The sequence below is a fragment of the Phaenicophaeus curvirostris genome, chromosome 1 (assembly GCF_032191515.1).
Source record: "Phaenicophaeus curvirostris isolate KB17595 chromosome 1, BPBGC_Pcur_1.0, whole genome shotgun sequence".
Taxonomy (NCBI): Eukaryota; Metazoa; Chordata; class Aves; order Cuculiformes; family Cuculidae; genus Phaenicophaeus; species Phaenicophaeus curvirostris.
This window is the reverse complement of record NC_091392.1, coordinates 39866081-39886849: the sequence shown is the minus strand read 5'-3', so window position 1 is coordinate 39886849 and position 20769 is coordinate 39866081. Positions and strand designations below refer to the sequence as shown.

The 20769-nt window shown below is 40.3% G+C and overlaps 1 long non-coding RNA gene across 3 annotated transcripts in view; it reads right to left on the bottom strand.

The window, feature by feature from the left end:
• The window catches only part of LOC138719216 (uncharacterized), a 69294-nt gene that overhangs the window by 23900 nt on the left and 24625 nt on the right, over nt 1-20769 (bottom strand). Inside the window, exon 1 of one of the 3 annotated variants that reach the window (XR_011337186.1) lies at nt 1410-1573. The exons of the other annotated variants lie outside the window; for them this stretch is intronic. This is a non-coding gene — a long non-coding RNA (uncharacterized lncRNA). Of the gene's footprint in view, nt 1-1409; nt 1574-20769 lie in introns of those variants that run through there. 3 annotated transcript variants of the gene reach the window in all.

The window sequence follows — 20769 nt, the reverse complement described above, 5'->3', positions numbered from 1 at the left end:
ATGAATGAAAATTAGGAGACTGTACGCAGGTTGGGTTAACAGAGACTAAGAAAAGGTTTTACGTCTCCCATTTCAGTCAAATGAGACAAAGAGTGAGCCAGCACAGATAAGCAGTATGTGGGAATGAGTGCCCAGAAGGCTTGTGGGTTGTTGTTAAAACACCGATTGATTCCTTCTTTGCATGAGTAAATGCATTTTGCGAATCCACCTGGCACTAATAGCTGATAAAAAGCCACCAAGGTAGCTTATGACAGTGCTTTCATGTGTGGCTCTGATAGTTGCTTTAGATTCAACAATGCCTCCCATGTTGAAGGAGAAAACCCACGTTTAATACAGAATTAGCACCTAATGAAGATAGGACATGATGCTAAAATCTCTCCCAGTAGCTGAGTCTTCCCTCATTAGCAAGGCAGAGAAGCAGAGCAGTAATATTCCTGTCACAGTGTTAAGACTAATTGAAAAGTAAGGCAATCAATTGTTAATTTCATAGCTTCCCTAGTTGCTATGAAAGTACAACTTTATCATAATCCATTCATAAGAGATTTCTCATTGCACCAGCACAGATCACTTCTTATGCCATTGTACCTCCATATGGAATTAAAATCTGCAGCACAGGAAGTCTGGGTAAGTGAGCATAAAAAAACATCAATAGCAGGGATAATGCCATAATGTAACAAACACTTATCCACCATGAATAGCTCCCATCAGGGGAAAGATGTAATTTATAACTCTGCTTCAGTCTCAGTTATTAAGGGTGACAAATGAAGAAAGAACTCCTTCATTTCTGCTGGAATCTCGTCTTTGATAAAGCTATTGAATTCAAATACCAGTCACTTGACAAGCTCTTCTTTAGATCTATTCAGCAATTCATTTACTACTTAAAAGCTAGCTGATATTGACAAAAATAAAAAAGATTCTGGTGAATAATTTAAGACTGAGAATCTCTCCTCTAAATTTAGTGAATGCAGTGTTCTATTGCATATCATGGTGGACATTTATTGTATGGACGAAAATGCCAATATAGTAGGAACATATTTCAACATAGAATGCCTACCATAAAGTTATTAATATAATCCTATTTTTGAGAGGCTGGGCAGATGGGGCAGGCAAAGCCTTCTGAAAATAATGGATGACTTCAGAGTGTGACAGCAGTTCTGCACAGCTCACACCAGTATATGATTACACCAGATATCTATTTTGCACAGATAGGTCTCATGATAGGTAAGAGTCTGTTACATGGTGGATCTACATTGAATGGTGTCAATTTTGGCTTCTTCACCGTTACAGGAAACTGATCAGCTGACCAGAATTATATATTACATGTAAATCAATCTCTCACACAGGATGTCAATATAAAAATTACTTTGTGGGTAGCAAGTGTAAATGCAATGACTAGAGTACTAACTTACATCTCATTGGACTGTAAACATTCCCCATGATTCCAGCATTCATTTTCTGTCATTTTAACCAGCTTCATAAATAGGTAAGCAAGATAACTCCAAGACAGAGCCTAGAAATATGTTTAAAGATTGAGAAGTTTAAATCAAGGGCAGAGGACAAGGAATTCTCAGGCACGTTTCCTCTTCTACTACTACAATCAAGAAATCATATGGCAAGTCATTACCATGCCATTACCATTACAACCATGTCTCATGAAAAGCAAAGATTGTTCATCCTCCTGAAAAAGAAAATAGTCAGATTATTTGCCACAGAGAGTACAGTAATTAGGAAACTATTCCTGTATCTTATATCAATTTCAGTCTGCTTCTTTCATTATATGATCATAGACTCATAGAATGGTTTGGGTTGGAAAGGACCTTAAGGCAAAGAGAATGTCACACATTTAAAAAGCCAAATATCAGAGCATAAATCTCACTTTCCAAATCACAGCCTTTTTCTTGTTATTTTACTTTTTCTCCCCTGTATGATTAACAGAATCTAATCTTTCTAGTGCAAGGATGAAATAGATCAAGTGCTCCAGTGAATGAAACAAAGTAGAAAAAAAAATAGAATTTGCAAAAAAAAAAATATATATTCATATATGACTAAGTAGCAAGAGTCAGAAGAAACACAACAGCCATAGGAGAGAATTAAAAATAGTAATGACGAGCCCAGTGACTGAAAATGTGAGTTATGAAACAGACTCTCAGCACATCTGAATGAATGCTTTGGCTTTCTCACTGGAAAAAGAGAAATCTTTTCAATTCAAGATACAGAATTTTAAGCCAATTGTTTATAAACCCCACAGTGTTTATAACAACAATAACTGCCCTTCTCATATTAACAAATGCATTTCTCCCTCAGCCTGCTGATCTTTTTCTTTAGTGGCAACGCCAGCTTAAACAACTCCCACCTTCTTCCCACCATCAGCAGTTGGATCCTGTTCTTTTCTTCGTGAGGGCAGATGTTTGGAAGGTCCCATAGCGAACAGGTTGCAAATCCCAAATCCCCACATAAACCCTGCACTTTTTTTCAGCTGAGTCAGTTCCCCAACTGCACAAACAGGAGACAGGAAGACTTAGAAGAAGCTGCCTGAAAGATGGGGCTGGTACCCAGAAGGTGCTTAGGACTGCTTAAACAGACTTGCCATCACTTGCCTTAATTCATTGTTCAACAAACATTTTGGTTTAGCATCAGCTGGCTTTGCCTCCAAGAGTAGTCCCCTGCCTCATGGGCCTACCTACAATCTCCCGTCTCATGTCTCCATTTCCTTCTGGCAGACAACAGATGTTTTCTTTCAACTTTACAATAAACAGGACTGGGGAACCTACCCAGCTGAAAAATAGATTTCGCCTTTATTTGGCTCAAGTCAGTTCTCAAGGGATGTATCATCCACCTATTTCATCCTATGTGTGCAAATGAGAGCATGAGACAGTGGCTGGGGACAGAGAACCACAGGACTGACTCTGAGCCTGGCTTTGCTAGCATATGTGCATGGAATTCATAGGACCATAGCATCACCAGGTTGGAAAAGACCCACTGGATCATCGAGTTCAACCATTCCTATCAAACACTAAACCATGCCCCTCAGAGCCTCGTCAACCCATCTCTTAAACACCTCCAGGGAAGGTGACTCAACCACCTCCCTGGGCAGCCTCTGCCAGTGCCCAATGACCCTTTCCATGAAATTTTTTTTCCTAATGTTCAGCCTAAACCTCCCCTGGCGGAGCTTGAGGCCATTCCCTCTTGTCCTGTCACTTGGGAGAAGAGGCCAGCACCCTCCTCTCCACAACCTCCTTTTAGGTAGTTGTAGAGAGCAATGAGGTCTCCCCTCAGCCTCCTCTTCTCCAGGCTAAACAACCCCAGCTCTCTCAGCTGTTCCTCATAAGGCCTGTTCTCCAGCCCCCTCACCAGTTTCGTTGCTCTTCTCTGGACTCGCTCCAGAGCCTCAGCATCCTTCTTACGATGAGGGGCCCAGAACTGAACACAGTTCTGAATTACAGACTGAATTACAGTCCTGTGGGCCCTAAATATGTTCTCCTTAGCTGTTGACATGCAGCCATTTGTTTGTTGCAACTGTGTGCACAGGAAGAACCTAATGGATTGAAGTAGCAACCTATAAACAAATAAATCACCTCTCATGTTCAGTTCAGCCACTTCCCAGTTAATTTGATGAATCCTTAATATGATGGCCCAGTCTGACTATAGATACCTGTGGACCTTATATCTCAGACTCCCTTGTAATTAACATGATTCCTATCAGCAGAGACAATGAGATAATATAGTCAAGTCAACTTTAGTAATATCCTTGAGGAGACACAATTTGCATGAAGCCAGAGAAGATGACCCACCAATCTTATCTTTTTTTAATTTTCTGATCTCTCTCTAAAAACTGGAAAGAGTGAAAGCAAGGAAAAATATCCCTCATATGCTGATAGAGATGACCATTCAGGAGACCTCTTCAATCATCCTGGCATGACAGAGTACTGAGAGTTAGCAAGGGCAAAGAGAATGCATTGCTGGAAAATCACATCATTCTCTGAGACTGACGGAGGAGTCAATCCAAAAGCAAACAGAGAAAGTAAAGCCATTCACTCATCTAGTCTAGGTAACGGGAATTTGAAAATATAAGGGGGTCAAGTTCCCATGATCTTATGAAAGAAACTGTTCACAATGTATTGGGTAAAAAGGACAAATGGCACTTCCAGTGCAAGGCAGAAACTGGACAAAGAACATCACCTTGGCGCAGATCCCACTGCCTGACCTAAGCCAGTCAGTTTCACATTCAGCTGCCATGACAAGCCATGCACTGTGTCCTCCATGGGTGCCACCAGCCCTTCCTTCCCTCTCTGCACCTGCCCTTACATCAGCTGCAGCACACATCCAGCCAGAGGCTAACTCAGAATAACTGGATAATCTACGCGAAAAATCATCAGTATATTTGCAGGACCACTATGTTCAACAGCAGTGTGGTCTTAAGCTCACTGTGAAACTAACCTTAAATCCATGGCAGATATCTGAACACCAGAAACAGCCTACAAGAGTTACAGTAGAATTGCAACTTACTCTTCCATTGCAAGGAAATTATTTGGGATTTCAAGAATATCTGCTTCTTTCTGTAACTATACCTATAAAAGCAGGCTTCCACTGTCCTAAGTCCTGTCTGTCCAAAACTGGCATACTGTCTGACATCTATCAAATGACTAATTGGACATCAAAGGCCCACTGGGTTAAATATATGTGCAACCTGATGGTGACTGCAGATTTCAGAGTGGGGATACTTTGGAAAACGATACTGGAAGGGAAAACATAAGTCACTCAAAGTCTCTCAGAACATTCAAAATCTCTTTTACAACATATTAGATTAAAAAAAAAATTTACAAAAGCTGCCATGTTAGCTTTGAACACATTATTGCAGCTATTGTCTGCTGAACCCTGGGACTCCTCATAGTTAGCAAGGAGAAATAACAGTAAATAGGAAGCCAGGGTGTACATTCTACTAGAGTTTACAGTTTAGCTACTGTCTCAGGATTTTTCACCTGAATAAAAGGTGGCTGCTCATTGAATGAGGACCAGGACACTTAAAGGCCTCCTAGAACCTGAGGAAAAGTAAATATTAGAGGGTGCTCACCAACAGGAAGATATTCCTCATTTGTGCACAAGAGCAGAGGTTATCAGTTCCCCTCTGCTTCGACATCCTTTATTTTAGCAATAAAGAAAAGATTACTACTGATCAGCTGTGAAAAACTTCGGCTGTTTTGCAACCTTTCCAGGCAGAAAGCCATCAAATGACTTCTAGCACAAGCTGGTAACTGTCAGCTCCACCTGAACCTATACCTTATGGGCAAGGCTGCAGTTCTTTCCAACACTATTATCTCCTCTCATTTTTTTACTAAAAGTAAACTAGCCTTTGTGATTAAACAGCCCAAATTCTAGTGGGAAACAGACCATGAAAAAAAAAACCCTCAACTGCAGCTAACACTAGCTGGTTCCCAAAACACAATGAGAGAAGAGAGAGGTGAAAGGAAAATATTAATTGTGATAGCAGAACCTGCCTTCAGCCACTGAGGCAAGCAGTAGACTGATGTTGCTGCATTCACTCACTTAGAAGGCTACAGCTTGCAGATGACATTTCAGCTTTAGTAAGCAAAAAAAGTAATCGCTCCACTGGCTCAGGGACTGAAAACTGTACCAGTAATTTCACAGCAGTGCTAGTAATAATATAAATCTTGGATCTGGTGGTCTTGTTGGACTGGGTTCAAAAGACAAGAAGCATGATACAAGCAAAGGTTCATCCCCTTCCTCTTTTCAGTGACTTTTCAGGTATTTGAAGACTGTTATCATACTTCTCTCCAGTCTTCTCTTCTCCAAGCTAAACAAACCTGCTCCTCTCAGTCTTTCATTACAGACTGTGCTTTTGAGACTTTTGATCATTATTATCTAAAAATTAATCTTAGTTGAAGGAAATGTTGCAACCAATACACTGCTGTGCCACACCAATACAGCAATAGCCTTAAGTGACCTTTAATTTTCCTGCCAAACAAGCTTTGCAGAGATCAAAGCCTTCCTGATTTTTGTAAAAGCAACTCCATGATCCTGCACTGCTGTAGCACCAAATCAAGGTATTCTGGTTAAAGGACTTTCAGTGCAAGACAAAGAGGTACAAGGATCTATGCCTTAAATGTATTGCAAATGAAAATGATCAAAATGTTTTTTAACTCATGAAGATATGAAGTCAGGAAGAGCTAACTGTGAATCTATCACCATAAGAGACTGGAGAGGTGTTAAAAAAAAGAAAATAAATAAAAGGAAATAAAGCGGCAAAGTTGGTGTGTTTGTGCTTAGGTAGGAGCTGCTCGGGGACTTTGCTTGTTCACAATGGACAGTTTCTCACCTTGTTGTTTATTGATTCCAGTAGATCAACCTGCTCACCATAGGAAGGAAGAGGTAAAGACATCTCATATTAGTGGGGAAAATGCATTGCTGCTGATATTTCATGGGTTAATCTGTATTACAGAATATATTGAGTCCAATTAATAAGAATACATTTGAAGTTGGATATACACAGAACTCCTCAAGTTGCTACCTGAAAGTCAGACACACAGACTATCCATTTCTTCTGCAAATTGAAATTAAAGAAAAACAAACCCAGAGCAGAAGGAGAAACACAATTCTGGCAGCTGCTGCAAGTTACATCTTTATTCGTAGCTCTTCCAAAATGCCTCTGAAACAGGGAATTTATTATTAATTACTTGGATTATTCTTATCACATCCTGCGATCCTGGCATACTCATTAAAACCATAACTTCCTTTCAGTTTGGTAGGAAACAAGCTGTATGCTCTCCTTAAAAACCCTCGAAGTCTTTAATTGTGGAAGAGATGTATATTTTACAGTACCATCAGCTTTGAGATCATAGGTTTTTCAGAAGAATTTTATTTACCCCGCTATTTGAACAGATCCTAATATTTTTTGAGAGTATAAAAATATGCATTTGGTGGAATCTTTATGTTTTGTTCATTCTAGAAAAACCTGCTTATGTCAATAGCTCTATTTTCAATACATAGCCTGCTGAACTGAACAGCAAGCACATGGCAATGAGCAATTTCTTACGGTGGTCAGAAGGAAAACTACCCTCTGGCTGTATGAGATACCATGGAGATAATACAGTTATTGCTTTAATAAGGCTTTTGATACAGTCTCTCACACAACATTCCTATAACCAAACATCGAAATATATCATTATGTTACAGATCTTGTATTCTGACTGTAAGACTGTGTTCAGAGAGTCATTTTCACTGTAAGATTACTTTACACTCTAAGAGTACCTTACCTGGAGTTTCATGTTAGATAGGTGCATTGGTCTTATTCCATGTTTTCATTACTGTCTTGGCTGTTAAGGTAGGAAAGACACCTTTCAAATTATAGCAAGCTGCAAAGTGCTGCACGAACCACAATGGAAACAAACAGACCTCAAAATGGCTTTTAAAAATGCAGGACACGTAGGATGCCATTCAGAAACGGTAAGTTAAAAGTACCACACTCAGGGAGGATTAATTGCACAAATATGTAGTGGTTAAAATTCTGAAGAAGAAAACCTGGGATTATAGGAAACCACAAACAGAACATGAAGAAATCCATTGCCATGACATAAAGAACACAAGAACTGTTTCATGTTCATCATCAACAGTGTGAACAATCTTAGTGAGTCACTATTTTTCTTAAATCTGCTTGCTGACACAGGTTTCTAGATAGACCCACAATAGCTCAGGTAATTAAAAAGAAGAAACTGAAGTCCAACTATTTCTTAAAAAGCATCAATTACAAACATAAGGTGTCATTTCAGATTTAACAGAAGCAAAATTACATCTGCCAACTTGTGCATGAACCACTTCTCTCTCTTTTCAGCTCATCAGCGTATTTCTGAGAAGCCAATGCGTTGTGTTGAGAACTTAAGAGCACAGGACCCTCATACTGCAAATTCCAAACTCTTCTGAGAATACAAGACTCACATTCATGCAATAACAGTATAAACAGATGTAGTGGATGCTATTGCGAAGGTATCTAGTGTTAAGCACATGTCCTTATGAAGCCATTTAATACCAGCTCTTTAAATGTTATGCACAACTGCCTCATTTAATAGACTAGCAGTGGGCAGAGGGCAGCGTCATCTGCACAGATGTTTTTTCTTAGTCAATCAAACATAAAGGTGAATGAAAACATTCCAGTAAAAAAAATACAGGAGTCTTTGTATGTGAAGTACAATGTATAAGAAATAATGCTTTTCTGGTGTTGGCATAGTCTCTTGGTCCTGGAAGAAACTGTACTTCAAGGATCATTATTTTACTTGTCATATCTGAAGTTTAAATTTCCACAGAGATCAGGATGACAAGAGAAAAGAAGATCTTCACATGGAATTTGTGCAAGGGATATTAGTTTCAGAAGTGTTCATTTAAAACAAAAATGAGAAAATATTTAAATTATTTCAAATATTTTTACCTTATTTGGTGAGCAATGAAAGGAATCAAATTTGAGACAATCTTCCATCTTTTCTAGTCCAGTTATTGCAAGCTATTAAAATGTAGCTTTTATTCTTTCCCCTCAATCTCTGCTATTTCTAACCATAATCACATCTTTTAACTCCCTGCCAAAGAGCTGAGTGATCAAACATATTTCTGATGTCGGAAGATACTCACTATGTACCAGTTTCTTCAATTCCAATAATGATTACAGGTCAGAGGGAAAGCAAGCCTACATCTTTAAATATACTCCAGTGTTAAAAGGCTGTTATTGAAGTGTCTTCAGTTCTGTCTACTGTGAAAAAAAGAAAACTAAAAGAGCAGGAAAAGAGAAACCAAGAAATAACGGAGGATATGGCCATTTAGTATGTTATCACTTGTGACAAAATTCAGAAACTGCATCCAAGCAGATTCATCAATATCATCCAGTTGCTCCTCTGCCAATAATGCTTCATCATTTATAGCTGGATTCCACTGCTAATAGTGAGTGCAGGAAGCTGGCTTGAATCTCTTGAACGTGGCTTCACCTTTCATTTAAGGGGACTGTGAAAAGTCCTCAAGGTTCTTCAGGGGGAGAGATGAAATAATAGGATTCTTAAAAACATGAACCAGGACTTTTTTTTCCTTCAGTCAACATGCATGACTGAATGACCTAGGCAAAAGGACAGCAAGATGTGTCTTTGGTCCACCGGATGCACAGGGTATAAAAAAAGCAGTTCACAGCAGAGCAATAAGAAGTGGGTTTCATTCCTGGCAACAGCACTATCAGCTGGTTTGAAAAACTTCTCCATCTTAGCACCCTCTCTGCTCTGCCAAGATGTTTGAGCAACCAAGCAATGACCTTGATTGGACAAGTGATCCTTCTGCAGAAGAATCCACCAAAATAAATGTTTGGGTTTTTTTTCAGACAGGTCTGTGCCCAGTCCTATTAAATGTACATGTGCCCAAACAGATGTGTTGGCATGATGGAAGCAGCACCTCATGGACATGAATGGGAAGCTAGGAGCAGTTGATGAAGTTGACAGTGGCACGTAAGAAATACAAGGAATGACATTTAAAATACCACAAGGATAAGAAAGCCTAACACAGCCACACAAACGCATATACCATAGCCTTGATCCAGTCTTACAACACATCAGATCCAGCAGTGAATCAGACGTCGGAAGTCCTTGTCCCTCCAGCAGCTGTTTGCCCTCAGATGTGCTGATCAGACTGTTTCTATGTTGAACTGAAAACTGGTTTAACAAAAGCAACTGGAGTAAAAACACTGCTTGAAAGAACAAGGAAGCCAGAATACCTCAATGAAAACTGAGTGTGAGAGTATTTCCTATAGAATCTTAAATCAGCTAAACCAGTTGTAATTCATATTTTCTACTGTGTGGTGCAAATCTATGTATTGGGATATGTTTTAACTGAAAAGTCCTCAAATATGATCTGGCTTGAGTGCCTTTTTATTATTCTGCACCTACATAAGAGAAACTAAGGAGCACAGCCAAGTAAAATAAGGTGGCTATGATGTACAGTTTCATCATGCCCAGGGAAAGAAAAACAAGTACTGGTACACACATCTCCAACACCCAGCCATCAAAACAAGTATTTTTCTTTTTCAGTTCTGTTTATTTGGACAGGCTTAGGAGGCCGCCCATTTCATAAAAGAGAGACAATAACAGGAAACCAGCTTCAGAGAACCTATCTCTAGTTACTCCTGGTTTGAATATGGTTTGAAGCAGACAGCATGCACCGTTTGACTAACAATTCACTGCCCTGCAGGACCAGCCCATAGAAGAGCATCAGTTCTGACTAGCACCAGAAAGAGACCATAAGAGCAAGGAAGAAAGAAAGTGAAACTACATGAACTGTACATTTCAATTTGTAAAAATGCACAAAGGGAAGTTATGTTCACAACTTCTTTCTGAAAGTCAATGAAATTTTGACATCTGGCTTCCCTATTTGGTAAACTCTTATTTATGCATAATCTTATTTATAATAGGAATTTGCAGCCAGGCTGGTTTAACTACACTTAAAACATGCTTTCTAAAGTGAATTGCAGTGGTCCCATAACTCAGACATTATACTACCACTGTATGCCTGGAAAACTTGGATCTAGTCCTCATGAGACAGCTCTGAGATCCTATGATACATAATAATTATGCGGTTACTTACAATAATGAGAAAACTGTATTTTGAGAAGAAGTTAACCCACAAGAAGCTTCTCCTGGACACATATTACCAACCACTTGAATTCTGCCTGAAGCACTAGAAAATGTGTTATAGGACAAAAATCTTTTGTTAAAAAAAACCCTAATTGTTTGTTCTTTTCTCTAATTTCTGTGAACTAGAAGACAGATTGTTTAATACCCACCAGATTCTATTGTCAGTGTTTTAAGGAAGACAAATTTCTTTTCTTAGATGAGTTCTCTTACTGGACACACAGGGTGCATGCATCACACAGAATGCCTGATAACTAGCACAAATTCTCCGAAAGTGTATATAATGCCATATTGACTGTGATGTCTAAATAGTATTTTAAAGCATTTATACACGTGCTTAAGTACTGTCCTGGAGCCTCACTGAAATCAAATACAGGACATTTACGTGCAAACTTAATATCTCTCAGGCATTGTAATCTGAGATTGATAGATATGGTCAAGATTGTTATCACAATTGCAGGACTTGATTGCAAACAGTACCACAAGCACTATATGAAAGTTCTATCCCAGAAATAAAAATATTGCTAAAACTATTTGAAATAAATGATGCACAGTGCATACAAAAATTTAATCACACTGATTCTTTTTGTCAACATTTCAGCTAACCAAAATACATTTTCTACCTAGGGTTCCACTCTGTGTGTGCATACCCATTAAGTTTGACCTACTTGACAAATTATTTTAAATAAGATTCTCAAAGTTTTATTCCTCCTAGCTTGGGATACAATTATTTTGGAAAACATCTCTTTTCTGCTAAGAACTCTAGTTCCTTCTGATGCTCTTAGCTGCAAAAGACCTTTTTATTTAAGAGGTTTACCATATAATGGGAAAAAAAAGCTGTAGCCTGCAAATGACTAAAAAGCATCCTGTAAAATTCTATGCACAAGCTCAGAAACTCCCTATAAACTAGTAACGATATTAATCTTACGTCAACTGTGCAGAAGCTACAAGTAATCGAAGCAACTGAATTTTGGTAAATATATCAGGTTGAAGTAACCACAGAAAAAGCACATACCTCAGCTCTAATCAGCCAAAAACATCATGGCAGTGTTAACAGCATTGCAAAACAGTAGTAGGAGCTAAAAGGCTAGCAGAAAATGTGAAATCAGAAATTCATCTTCAATTTCAGTTCTGCTACATGATTCACTTTTAGCACCGAGCCTTTCTGTGCCTCAGCTTCCCTACAGAGAAAGACAGGGATTTGCATAACTTTTCATGGTTTATCAAATTTACTTTGCTTTCAGGATTCTGTTCATAATAGTTCTGTACCAGATGGAAAGAAACCAGCTTTACTTTAGGAGCTGAGTGCAAGTAAGGAGTGTCTGCCAGCTACATAAAAAAAAACAATCCAAAACATCTTCAGCAAGGAAAGCGTGACCTAGTCCTCTGCTCAGTAGCAATTCTCTGCCCTTCTGTATATAACTCTCCAGCTTTTGGCCATCCTTTCTGATCAGTCCTTCCATTTTAGAGGAACATTTTGTTATTACTGGCTGAAAATTTGAAAAGAAAGCAAGAAAACTGAGGCTCCCTCCACTGATTTGAGCTTATATTTTTCAACCACTTGCATGTTACCATGAACTTCCAAGATTTTTCAAGGGAGCCATTAACATCCTCTATCCTTAATACCATCTCCATCTCACTCTGTCTCGCTAGATCAGCGTTACAAGTCTTGCCCATCCTTGAAGAGAAAACTTGCACTGTGGGTTAGTAGAAAACAAAGGAAGAAACGCTTAGGGAGAAGCCAGCAGGAGAGACGCACAGCATGCCTGCTGGAGAAGCCAAAGGGGATCAAGGAGCTCACAGAGCCAAAGGCTGTGGGAGAGTGGGTGCAGGGCACTGGCAGCAGTGGGGGGAAATGGTTTTCAGTGGTACAGGGGGCTGGCATACAGGATGGGGGTGCACATAAGACAAGGAGAACCAAAAATCCCTGGCTTGGAAACGGATCTCTCGTGGGCTTTTCCCGCTGCAGATCCCACATGGCAAATGCAGCCTGCAAGCTCAAAATGCTCAGGCTGCACAGAGTAATGGACCAGGACAAACCTAGCAGCACTGGGTGAAATGGAAATACCAGCTGCAAGAGCAAAGGGGTGTGAGGAGGAAAAGGACTGATGGAGTCCCTGTCATCAACTGAGCTTGCTGGCTCTACCCAGCCTACTATGCCCTGCTTTATGACATGTACTCTTTCAGTTTCTCACATATTAATGTTACTCACCATCTAGCAAAACTTTCCTACTGCTTATCTGCCATTTATAGCCTCCTTTTTTTCCACTCCTTCAGCTTCTGTCATCACTTAATAAGGAACATCTGATGGTCTGTATCCAACTGCTGCCTCGCTTGTGACTGGCAAAGACTCTGTTTCCAGGGCCACCACGGTGCCCACCTAAGAGGTGCTTCCAAGCATCCACCATTGTTGGTGGGTTGCACAACTGCTGTGCTGCACCAACCTCATGCATATTAGTAGTAACAGTGTACTGCAATTTAGGCCACGCAAACTTGTTTTGCTCAGGCTTTAGGATGCTCCGGTGTCTCTACTCCTCATGTGCTTCTCACATGTTTTGCGGCAGGTCTGCTCTTCATTTTCTTACTGATATGCACAGCTGAAAGGTCTTATTTGGAATTATAAAGCTGAGTTTTTTCTGTTAATTTTTAAACTTTCCTCTGCTCCCCCTTGCACTCCCCTCACATCAATAAACATCTGCCTTCCTTCCTGAAGGCCGCTCATGCTAGTGTATCCCAGCAGGGTCCTGCTACAGGTCACAGCATGCAGCCCAAGCTATGCACTTGCTTTACCTCCACCCAAAGGGATTTAAAGAAATTTAATCTCCAGACAATCTGGAAAATCTAAGTTGATCATTTACTGCTATTAACCCCACAAAAGATTACACTGAGTTGATACGCACAGGTAGTTACAGCATTCGCAAGCACAGACTTCATCAAATATGCCACCAGAGCAGGATGTTTCCAACAGTTTGAAGTCAGCACATACTGCACTGGTTTGCCCCCTTCTCCCTCATTACCTCTCTCCCCTCACACATATATTCCTCTGTTTTGTCTTTCTCCCAGGAGAGAGAAACAACGGATGTGATTCCTCTCGCAGCTATCACTGAGCCTCATTGTATTCAGAGTGTCCAGAATGAGCATGCAGAAATCTGCAGGCACTTCCTGCAATTAATTTGAAAACCAATAAAATTTTTTTAAAAGGCTAGAAACAGGAATAAAGTCCAATCCAATCATTATTGCAGAAGGCCCACGGTTCAGTGGCATCAGTCAGCAAAATGCTGAGGAGGCTTGGCACACCGCGAAAGGATCATCACTTTTTATTAGTAAAAATCTGGTGTAGGTGAAAGAAGATCTTGGCTGTTAAGCACTCTGCTAGACAATGCACACAAATGCTATCAATACAGAGAAGATACTGAGATTACCAGAAACTGAAAAGGAGTATAATATTAATACCTTATTCTCTGCTGACACTTAGCCAGTATTATTCCGTGGATCATACGGCCCACAAAAAAATTTGGATGTTAAGACTCACTTTGGCAGCCACTGTTTTGGATGAGCATTTCTCACAATTTTTCTGTCATTCCTCTCTTTCTCCTCCAGTTCATCTGCGGTGGGTGGATACTTCCACCACGATCTTAACTGACACTTGCTGCTCCATTCTTCTGAGATCATTTTGATGCCCCAGTTATTGCTGTTTCAGTTCATCTCCCAACTTGATCTCCCTCTGAGACCACAGACTCAGCAACATGGTCCTACCTGTTTTGTTATTCGCATTTAAGAACTATGCAAAGAAAATGAACAGGGGCCTGGTTGATATGTACGATGGTAAGAAACATTTGCCCCTTGAAAGCAATTGAACTGCATATTCTCAACATAGAATCACAGAATCATAGAATCGTAGATTCATAGAATCATAGAATGGATTGGATTGAAGGGGCTATGCAGATTGTCTCATCCAATCTCTGTGCAGTGAGCAGGGACATCTTCTGCTAGATTAGATTGCACAGAGCCCTATCCTACCTGACCAGAAAACAGGCATGTTTACAGGCATGGGGCATCTATCACCTGTCTGGGCGACATGTTCCAGTGCTTCACCACCCTCAGTGAAAAAAACTTCTTCCTAATATGTAGTCTAAACTTCTCCGCTTTTCGCTTAAAACCATTACCCTTTGTGCTATTGCTACAGGCTCTGCTGTGTCACATGGCCCTTGGAGTTCTGAGACTGACTATCTTTGTTCCGCTTCCTGCTGGACAGCTTTTTTAAGCCTCACCTCCATATGATGTTCATACTGCTCCTCTCTTCTGATTTTATTGGCAGATTGGTGTCTTAGCTGTAATATAGTAGCTTTGTAGCCACTGCAAGACTGCATTATTTCAGAGCACATTTAGAGGTAGAAAGGAGCTGTTTAAGGAAGGTGCTCCTGCAATTTGCAAAGAGAGGAAAAATGGGACAACTGAAGATAAAAGTTGTTGAGAGGAAAGCTGCAATAACAGCTTAGTCTGTTCAGCCAGTACCAGCCAGTCCCATCTGGTAGCTGGAACAAACTATGCCATGCATTGCATTGCTTTACTCTCCTGTCAACGCAATCAAGTAAACTTAGCCACCTGGCTAGGCAAAGCTGTTGTGTTTTCAAACTATCTGCTCCTACAGATGCTTGACATTCTTGCTAAAGTTGTACCCTCTTTCAGTTACCGGAGAGCTGTTGTTAATGTCTGTAGTATTTGGGAAAGGCTTATGTGCATCAGCTGTACATCGCACCGCAACCCTGCATGTGTGTGAACTTGAAAAACGTAAGATTCCTATTCCTAAAACTCTGAAAAAACCCTCAGGATTTTCACCTTCTAACATAACAGTGGTTCCATCTGTTTCTAATCTCATGGTTCTGGGTACTTCTTCCTGGACCAAAAACACAGAAAGAAAGTCGGTGATTCTTTCCAGGGAGTGGAAATTATTTCATCAATGCTACAGCCAGCTCCATTCCTTTCCTCTGAAATGCTCCACTGTTCAAGGTTATCGCCTCAGTGCTGACTGCACTTATCAGCCCTAATTCCCACTTCTACAGAAAAAGCTGAATTATTCATGCTAGAAGGGGCTTTATGGATGATAAAGTTAAACTTCTTAGCTTTTTGCCTTACTTGCGCTCTACTTTAAAGAGGCAGAAATACAAATAAATCACTGAACTTATCCCCTGTATTGTGTTAAAGTTCAGATGAATACCAGGTTTCTCTGCCATTTAATGTCCAGCATTAGCCACTGATGGCCATCAGCTCATAATGTTAAGGAGCAGCACCCTTGAAAGACATGACCTGCCTGCACACTACTACACTCTGCTTCTACAGCACTTCTTGTACGTTTCTGAGAAAGGGGAGAGCACTGAGCACCCAACCTCCTCTGTCAGCCCTCAGGCCTGAGATTCAGCTGATACAAGGATTACTTGCCTTTAACAATGGCAGTACCTTGAAGCCACCACATAGCAATACCTATCAGGTTCTCAAAGTGGGCCTTGAAGGAAAGGAGACCATGATTTTTCATCTCTAATGCTACTTCTACTGAACAGATATCTAGAGGCAATCTCCTACATCACTTCTGTGACATTATAGAAGCAAGCCCATTTCCTGGAGTGCTAGGAACAAGCATTGAGTTTATGGCTTTTAAATAAAAGAGGTGATAAAATCCAAATCTTCCCCGTAATGTTTTCAAAATATATTTCACCTGAAGTTATTTTCTCTGTGAGTCAAACTCAGAGGCATTTTTAAGGTGAAGTAATTTCCAGCTCCTGGGAATATTATATCACTTTTGTCTGTCTATGAAAGCTTGGGCTCTGACCAAAGTTAATGCTCCGATTATAAGGTACATGAGCTCACTTTTCTATTCCCCAGCTGAAGTTCCCATTCCTTCCTGCCTGCTTAACTGTACATGCTCTGCACTCAGGTCTTGTTCAGCCCACATCCTTTTCTACACACACATACACATACAGAGTATTGTAAGGATTCATGCTAACCTGGGTAGTCCTCACAGAACCAAGGGAAGAGCCTCAAATGCTGTAGGGCATATAGCAGTTTTCAGGAGAATCATACCACTCCAGCCAGCCATCTAGCCTTCCTTCTTTTCGTTGCCTTTCAATGAACCAAGTCATCTTACTAAAGAAGCAGGAAACTAATCTAAAAAGTTAACTATAAATGCAGATTTTTTTTCCCTGCTGCTTCAGAAAGCTGAATTATCATAGAGGCAGCTGAGCACTAGAGTCCACTTAGGGGAAGAAGCAGTACCACGCAGTCAGGAGCAGGAAAGAGAAAATACTTCTTTTGGAAGCAGTATGCCAGCATCCCATTCCAGTAACACCGGACAATCTAAAAGTCACTTGGCTTTTCACCTTTTCTTCCTGATGAGGTATAATCCCAGATGGCAACCAAGCACTGTGTAGCTACTTCCCCTCAAAGCCAGGGGCTGGGGAGAAGATTGGGAAAAAGTAGAGCTCATGACAGATCAAAGACAGATTAATAGACTAGAAAAAGGAGAGAGGATGATAGTAGTAGTAGTAGTAGCAGTAATGTTAATACTGCTAATAATAACAGAATATGTAAAACAAGTGAGGTATAGCACAATTGCTTACTACCCAATGATCGATGCCCAGTCCATCCCTGAACAGCAATTGCTGTGCCCTGGCCGACTCCCCAGTTTATACATTGAACGTGAGGTTATATGGCATGGAATATCTCTTTGGCCAGCTTGGACCAGCTGTCCTGGCTATACTCCCTCCTAGCTTCTTGTGCACCTCCCATGGGAAGCTGAAAAGTCCTTAACTTAGTATAAACAATGCTTAGCAACAACTAAAAGCATCAGTGTGTTATCAACATTATTCTCATACTAAATCCAATCCAGCACTATAGCAGCTGTTAGGAGGAAAATTAACTCTATCCCAGCTGAAACCAGAGCAACTCCCAGGCAGAACTGGAAGTCTAGAGATGTATGTTTTGTAATAAAATAAAAAAGAGAACTTATATTTTTATGGTTTCTTGCTATTTTTTTTGTATCATGCAAGCCCATCCAGCCATTCCTAATCATATTTAAGTGGGAACAATTCCACAATTCCACAATTTCAAGCATTTTACCTGTATTATGTTTACTGTTGCAGTAGGCATAGTCCTAGAGCAGAGCCATCCTCAGCTGCTGAATGGACCCAGCGTTTGGGGAAAGGGATAACAGACTGAAGCTTTTCCAGGACTACAGGTCAGGCACTGTGCTAGTTCCTAGCCAATGCCTCGCTCTGTGTGATACTCAGTTTCCCGGTTCAACTTGTCTACTGATGCAGCTTCATGTTAAAGTGCACTAAACAAGAGTGTCTCTCCCAGTTTCTGATACATTATTTTCTGACATGGTTCAGATAAAATCAGGAGAGTCCAGCACCTCCACATCAGCACAAACCCTGTATGCTTTTCAGGTTTTGATATACTTGTAGCTTTTTTTGCATAACCACAAAGTGAAATTTGAGATTTATATCAGCAAAAAGCAGGCTACTTATGGATCCCAGCAGAAGACTGGGGAAAACATAGGAGCAAAGAAAACTAGGAAATTAATATATCTATCTTGCTATTCCTGCTCAAGGTTAGGCCCAGTTTTAGGAAAATCTGAACATTTTTCCCTTTTCTGGCCTGTCTTCCTTCCTCAGAAAATGGAAGGGATAACCAGACAGTCTCCTGCTTACAAAACAACTTGAATGTATTACTCCTTCCAAACTTCTGTTTCTCCTCCTAACATGAGAAAAAAAGTTGAGACTATACGTATTTGGTAACAAGTCAAGACCTCTGCTTTGGAATTCAGAATTTGGTTAAACTCTCTGGTATACTTACAAAACCTGGTCATTTTTGAAAATTCAATGAATTAGAGTCTAATTATTCTAAAATGAAATTAGTTTTATGTTTCTATTTCAGCGATAGCCACTGAGATTATTAAAGAAGACTCATTAGCTTTGCTTCATATCTTTTCACTTTTTAATTACACTAATGGATGAAATTCTAGCTATGGAGTCAGAGTGCTTTTAGTGCAGGGGTAGTGAGCTCATGGGCTGAATAGAGCACACCAAGCAGTTCATCAAGGCCACGGCAGAGTCTTAACACCATTTTCCAGAGCGTTCCTGAAATGTGGACAGGCAGCAAGTCATAAATCAGGTGATTACTTTGGCAGCCTGCACCAAGCACTTCTCCTAAGGGCCTTCACAAGTGCCCCACGGCTTGTCTTCATCTCTTCTGCAGCCTAGAGGCAGGTCCCACCACTTTAAGAAAGATGCAAGTTGGGACCGTGTCTGCATATCTGCCAGTACAGACATGCAACCTCTGGCCATGATATACACTCTTCAGTGATCACAGGCTGGAGCAAACCTCATTAGCCACATAACAGGACATACATGCAGCCTCCAGTGAGATGATTCACTTTGCACATACCTGGACATGTGGCAGCTAGATGACAGGGCAGGTAGATTTTGAGAACATGACATATACGCGGCTGCTTATCTGACAAGGGAAGGGTCACACCTTTCCTTATCACATAACTATCATAAGCCATGTGACTGCCCAGGCTGAAAGCACAGACATTGCTGCCTTGGAGCAATTCTGGTTATGGCAAATACACTGCTGCCCCTAAAAGCACATAATTTTTCTCCTTCTCTGTTTTGCAGATGTTCTCTATTACAGTGTGGAGTGGTCTGTATCTCCAAGATAACAAGCTAGTCCATTTTACTACACATTAATGAGGTTCAGTACAAGGTTTTCTTTTATTTTCAACCACTTTGATAGTGAACATTCTTCACGTAGTCAGGCATAATGCCTGTGGGACATCCTAAGTCTCTGTTCATTCTCACAAACTGCTTAAAAAATGTCAATTGTGTAAAATTGGCAACGAATAAGAAAATACTATAATAATAGCTAAAGAAAGACCATTGTCCCTTGACTGAGTACTTCTTAATTTGTTCGCCTGCTTTTCTAAAGTATTGTCTTTGTTCATAGTCTTTCTTAAGGGAGAGATCTTTCTTAAATCATGAAAAGACTCAAGAACAGCAATGATCACCTATCACTGACAGAAGGGGCAATGAAGCAGCAAGCAGCCCTGTTATGGATACAGGTGTTTGTCTTTTACAAATGCAATGTGGCAGCTGGCATAAAAACACATTGATAGCATAAAAAAAAAAAGGGTAAAAGTTCAGTGGCTGGTAAACAATTACAAATGAAGCCCCTTCTAGGCAAATTGTGAAGTCCCTCCTGGTGCAGGGACTTCAGTGAAAGGTAACAGAGGTAATTCTGTATTTGGGATTGATTTACTGAAGCCGGTCTGGCTTCAAGTTTTCTTATTGTTATGACCAAAAGCTATGCTATGGGAATATGAATTAACCTATATGCCTCGTGTATACCAAAAATGTATCCAAACATTCGCCTGAATGCAGTACCTGCAGGCAGGTGAGGTAAAAGCGAAGGACGGTTCATTTCCTTCAGGACAGAATGTTGCTTTGATACCTGGCTTAGCTTCCTCCACCCACAGCAAGATGCTACTGTTAACATTAAACACTTACCCTCTTTATGCAAGCCATTAATTTTCAATAAGAGAACTACAGATCCGTGGTGGGTTATGGACCATTGCTGGAGAGTCTGACAAACGTAGCTGTAAAGCTATTGCTAATAGTCTCAGAAACACCAGCCAGGGGTCCACACTTCCAGGAGAGAAAAAGGCAGACTGTCTATAAATCAGAAAAGAGTAAAATCCCAGAGCATTCCCCTTGTTCACTTTGCTGAGGTTTCAGTACCCCACACTCACTCCTCCTCTTTTGGGACCTCTCACTCCTGTGGCTCAGTCGAATCCATCTCTGAGTTCCTTCTGTATTCAAATCCCTCCTTTCTCCTCTAAAAATACAAAACTTATACCAATTAATTATGGGAAAAAAAATCTCTGTACTTTCTTGTCCAGAGCAGAAACAGTGCTGGCTATTCTAATATAGCAATTTATCACATTTTTTGGTATGTTTGGCACTTTGACATTTAGAATTAAAGCATGACACTTATCTACATAACTGCAATTTCTTAATAACTTTCCCTAGGGTGTTTTTCTTCTAAA